Raw genomic sequence first — 6,647 nt, 5'->3', positions numbered from 1 at the left:
AATGTGCAATCTAGAATGTTTTTAAAGAAAGAGAATAGTACTATGCATTAATCTTTAGTATCTCACTACCGAATTTTATATACATATAGAGTAGATAAATAACACAACCCTCTCCTTCCTTGTGTCAGGGCCTTAGAGCCATACATCTTTTACTAATTACAAAAATGAGCATCCCATTGACAACCATTATCATCTTTTAACAAAAAGTGGAGTTCATACCATTACATGCCTTTTTTTTGAACCAGCATTTTGTTAGAGAAAATTGGCATGTTTTCTGAAGCATTTATTTGTGATATGTTTATTTTCACTTCTTAACTTACACATTGCATAGTGACAATTTGTGAAACCCAATGAAGCATTCACTAATCGGGATTTAATTTGTAGTTGTTTAACTTGATATTGTCAACCATTCTCATTCTCACAATATACTCTAGGCATTTTTTTAGTGGAGGGTAGTCCACCTTGCTCGTACGTTATGTACATATAGTGTTCAAGAACTCAATTTTCTACAAATTAAATATTGGCAATAAACTCCAAATCCCTAGACACCCACTACATGACGCATCCCGACAAGGGGGGCAAGGAAAGTGAACTTGACTTTTTAACAAAAACGAGAATTCAGAGTTTACATTATATTTCTACAAGCAACAAGAATAGAACCTGCATTTTCAGGTCATACGATCCATTGCCATTTTGTTGGGCAAATTCATGGGAGGGTCTTAGGTCGGCCCCTACGACAAGCAGACATAAAGGAAGATAATCTTTCTTTGTCATGTTTCGTGTTGTTCTTATTAGTCGATAACACATGTGACTAAGGTTGTATGGATTCCATTTTTGTGATGCATGAAAATGGTGAAGGAGAATAGACCAATCCTCTAACTGTTGGTCGGCAATCAATAACTTGGGTGTTGGCTTAATGATAATATGGAGGAAAATAAGCACTATAATTGAATGGTCATATGATAGGGAGAAATTTATGCAACAATAATAATTATTATTGCTACATAAAGCTGAATGGTCATATGAGATGGAGAATTCCATGTAGCAATATGTGATGTTGAAGAGAGGGTGTGAAGGATGTAGTTGAGGATGAATAAAATGTACATGGTTGAAATGCAGGGTTTGCAAAAATTAGACATTAAAATGTGAATGTGTGTAAGATAATGTGAACATGAAAAAGGGGAAGGCATACTAAAAGTGTGGGGGTAGAAGAGTATAACATGGTCAATGGGTTGGTCATCTGAAATAAGATGTTCACTACCTTGCTTCATACCTTCGACGATGATCTTGGTCATCTTGGAAACAAGAATCTCATTGCCTCCACCCACGTGAAACATTAGTTCCTGTTTCATTAAAAACTCCTAGAGAGCTCCTTGACACTCGTGTATACACATTTGTGGATGTGAATATATTCATAAAATCATGCATCATTTGGATTTATTGGGGCCCACGCCTTCCTTCTTTATTCACTTCTTACATATATCTTGATGTGCTAATACAAGTACAATCTATTGGGATCCAAGTTGCCAACTTATCGTTGTCATGCATTTGAAACCCACACCACACAATTCTTGTACCTAAACATGACTTTTATACCAATTTCACTATTGTTTCATTTGTCAAAATTAATACCAACTATTCACCTACATTATCAAACAAATATATATTTTCTTGATGAATGATAATCATGACTAAGGTACATAACTTAAGACAATACTAAATATTTAAGCATTACAAGTACCTATATATAATATTCAATGGCATCGGCTTCATAACAAATTTTAAAAGCAATGGTATCAAATTTAATGGGTGGGTTATATAAAGAGTATTTGTATATCCAATTTCTTCCATAACAAATTGTTATAGTGCATGTTCTCAAACTAAACATATGAAGATTTTCATAGCTAAAACAAAACATGAGACACCGTGTCTAAGGAGTTGGAACCCATACCTCAGTGCCACAAAGTGCAAACCAAATGTTTACACATTAAGAATTAAATTAATGTAAGATGATGAATTATTACACAATAATTTGGTAACCAGAGGTTCACACTCAAGTCTCACAGTCTTCTTGAGTGTAGAGGCAACGCTATTGAAGCGCACATTTACTTCAACAAAGTGAACATTTTTTTATTCCACTTTATTTAAGTTCTTGAATGCTCCATTTATGTTGTCAAGGGTGATTTTGAATCCAAATCTTAGATTGAAATGGTGGAGTGTCGAAAGTCTAGAATGTTTGTATAGGGTTTTTTGTTATTTTGCATTGTGCTTTGACACACAATGCCATGTTTGAATTTGAGTCAAAATTGGTTGATACTCACGCATTTGATCAAGAAGGTGGATTCCTTTTCTCTTTTCTTTTCGGTTTGCAAAGATGATCATGACAAGTCAATGGGACCAGGGAGAGGATGCAAGAATTCAATGAAACTATTAGCATACCCATTGACAAGTCAAATGTCAACATAAATTGTTTGGTGCGATCCAAGTATTCCATTATATTAAGTACATTTGATGTTATATCGATTTAAGTATATATTTCTTACAACCTATGCAATGAGTATAAAATACACGAGCTCTCTCAATTACGTTAAATCTATCATTCAATATGTTTTTGCACATGTGTAAAGTGCAACACATAACAAATTGCTTATTTAGAATAATACTACTACATTACTTATCAACATAAGTTTCTACTTATATTGAGAAGTAATGTAGTAGTACTATTCTAAATCTGGTTAATAATAAAGCAAAGGCTACCTAGTGGCAAAGCTCATTTGAGTATGCAATATTCCTATAATTTGGCACAATAAGTATGTGCTCATTAGTTACTTGCATAATAACGGTGATGATGAAGAATAACATTAATCATAACTCGAATATATTATGCACAATAAGTTCACTTTACGTTGGCCCGCTAATAACTTTAATAATACCACATTAAGCAATTCAAGGCAACCCTAAAACCTGATTATTGTCATGATTACGTAGTGATTATATGCATTATTATTAGAGTGACAAAACAACATCATAAACACCAAAAACTTAGTTTGCGAAACTTCTTTTTTTTGAAAAATTATTCTTCATTAGTAGAAAATTGGTAAAGAATAACATTAATCATAACTCGAATATATTATGCATAATAAGTCCACTTTACGTTGGCCCGTTGATAACTTTAATAATATCACATTAAGCAATTCAAGGCAACCCTAAAACCTGATTATTGTCAAGATTACGTAGTGATTATATGCATTATTATTAGAGTGACAAAACAACATGATAAACACCCAAAAACTTAGTTTGTGAAACTTCTTTTTATTGAAAATTTATTCTTCATTAGTAGAAATTCTGCATACTTGACGAAATGATTAGGCTGAAAACATTACAATGGCTCTAGCCATGATGACCTATGAAAACCACAAAGAAGGATAGTGAAAGACGAAAAAGAATGACATGAGACGTTGTATATGTAGTGAACTCAGAATGTAGTGGGCCATAATAATTAGTCCACATCACTCGCTCTTATGTCGTCATCCGTACGAATGTGACCATCTCCTCTGACTCCATAATGATAGCAATTATCCTCCTTTTCCTTTCATTTATTCTCCAACTTGCAACTCCTATAATGTCACATGAGGTATGATGAACCATGTTGATGTAGAACGCAGTGGGCCGCCTTGGTTAGCCCACAACTATCCCTCATGTCGAATCATCCATACGAATCCGACCATCTCCTTCATCTTCATTTGAAAATGAATAATGACTATCCATTCAAGGGTAGATATATCAAATATTAATTTGATCAAGTACAACACACCTCCTCGACCCTCAAGAGTATGCTTCTAACCTCCACACCATCAACGCTCATCCTTATCAAAAGATGAAGAATATGATTAGTTTGTGAAACTTTGACATGGATCACATTAGTGCTAAACATCAATGAGTTGTGAGCAGGTGCAAATAATAACTCTTTTGACAAGGTACATAGTGGTATTATTCAAACAAAAGGGGTATAATAACCCTGATTCTAAACCTATATTAAGACTTTTCTGTTAGTATTTAAAAAAATATGAACTAACATCATATAGTCACAAAAATTCTTCGATTTGAAAAACTTTTAGTGCTCACATATTTCATTAGCCATTCTCAACATGGCTCTCATTGCTTCAAAGTGACATTTGTAATGCACTACTTCAAACATTTAATGAGTTGGTCACAACTTCATAATTTCAAGCTTCCATCAAATAGGAATCTAGCGAATCCCTCCTCGTAAGCGGTGTACTATTGCTTCACATCAAACATCTATATGCTCAAAAGAGGAGTCATGAAATCAAGAACCTAAGCATCAATATATGACCAACTGGGATCTTTTTAAAAACCATGAAAGGTTTTTCATGTGCTAAATAATCATCATGACACTTTGAGAAATTTCGGTGAAGTTGTTATGGTATCCATGAATTAGTCCATAAAAGTCGAACACATGAACTAGTTGGTCATGTCATTTAACACTTATCATCTTCATTTGATTTGTAAAAAATACCCACCATGTGTGTATGTATGTACATACTCATTGTAAAAACTAGCGATACATTCTTTCATTAACCAAATACATAATGTTTTAGTGTAGAACGTATATGGTTGCTTCTTTGAATTTGGTAGGGAGTTAGTCACGCATGTTATAGTTACTTCTATTATTATTTCATTCATGTATTGATACATACAAGTGCTTCTATAAATGCTTCCAACTACAAGAGTAATGAACATCCAATTTGTTTTTATTTTGATTGTACGTAGATATTTTTGCGGTGAATGAAGTTTCAACCCATCTCCAATTAAGCTATAATTTGTGGTTACAATGTTGGACAAAGGACACCAAGTGATTTTTGCTTGATTTTTTCCTCAAAAGGGAAAATTACCTAGAGCATGTAGGTGAATATGAAAATATGAATGAAATAAACCTTTGAGATTTTTTTTAATCAAATGTAACACAACCATCACTATCTTCCCCTCTCCAAAAATCTGCCCAGCCCATACTCAAGGAAATGAACAAAAGTATTTATCCAAATGGGTAATTTAAAACCTACAAGGCTACAATTACTTATGCACTCTTAACAAACCTGAAGTCTATCCCTAGATATGGCATTCAATTAGGGATCTGCATTTCCATATATTGTGATCAATACATGGTCATAACATCAAGGGAAATTTTTAGTTGAATTGCAATGCTTGGGTTGATTATCAACCTTTTGCATTTATTTGGTGAAAGTTTGATGACACAATTATATCTACAATGCCTTTTTTTTAATGTTAACTTCTCATTTGTCTTATTTTCTATGAAAATAAATGCAGTAGATTAAGTAAGATGAATTATGTTTTAATGGCTATTCATGATTTGTCTTATTTTTTCTAGGAATAAATGTAGTAGATCAAGGAAGATGATTTCTATTTTTATGTCCATCCACATTTACAGATTTCACTCCAAAATGGTTCATCCTAATACCTGTGCATGTTTTTGCATTCATTTTGCTAAATGGAATAAGTACATGTAGTGCACAACTTAAGAAATGTTATCACGTTATCTACGCATGTGTTTCTATCAATGCATATGTTCATTCTCCTATATTTAAGGTTCTTATTCTTTCCAATCATCCATATGTGTTAGTATGAACAAATAATCTAAATGCCTTTTAGCTCCATCCTCAACTACATCGATAAAGTCTTAAATTGATCCACCTATCTTATTCCCTCCTTATCACATGAACATCCGTGATAGATAGATATGTACCAAATGTAAACATATTAAAGAAAAGAAGCTCTTTTAAAGAATTGTTCTTCACCGACATTGTTGCCGACCAACAAATACAAGGATCAAATATATGCTCACATTTCTTTGTAAAGATGTATATACACATAGGTCTTCATGTATTCTCACTAACCACTCTGATAAGGAAAATAAACAATTAGATAACTTTCATCTAATTTTAGGCATTGAACAATAAATAGTCGAATAATAAACATTGTTCAATATCCACATTCATTTTTGCTTCCTTAGGCCTCTACAAATTAAATAAGCAATAACTAACGAAATCTAATTGTATGCTCACGATTTGGATGGCTCATAACATATGACAAGTTAGGAAAGCGACCACATGGCCACATGGCCACATGGCAATTTAGCTTATTTCCTAGGGAAAATCTATTCCTAAAGCCAATACCTTTATTTCTCAATTGAGAAATTTGCTCATCAATATAGAACTCTTTTATCGGGTCATTATTCATTATGAAGAAATAATGCATAACCTTGTTATGTTGCAAGGTCGATTTGTAGGTACATATTGTCTTATACACCATTCTCTTCTCTTCCCTAAATTCTTGAGGTCTCAACAACTTTGGTACACCCATAATAATTGACTCTCAATGGCCATGGCATTCCTATATTCCAAAAGAGTTTGATCATGATTGTGCACACAATGTGCCTACACACATGAGGTTGCTGTCGATCAAATATCTGCTACCATTTACATTAGAAAAAGAATAAATTGTGATCCAGAAGATACCAATATCTTTGACTTAGAATGTGATTCTCATAAAATAGTACTAGCAACAATAGAAGAACTATTTGGAATAGAAATGTGCTCGCGCATAAGTAG

Source organism: Azolla caroliniana, unplaced genomic scaffold (genome assembly GCF_043228905.1).
Source record: "Azolla caroliniana isolate FFs.n. ecotype wild unplaced genomic scaffold, voAzoCaro1.0.p SCAF_1, whole genome shotgun sequence".
Lineage (NCBI taxonomy): Eukaryota > Viridiplantae > Streptophyta > Polypodiopsida > Salviniales > Salviniaceae > Azolla > Azolla caroliniana.
This window is presented reverse-complemented; position numbering follows the sequence as displayed.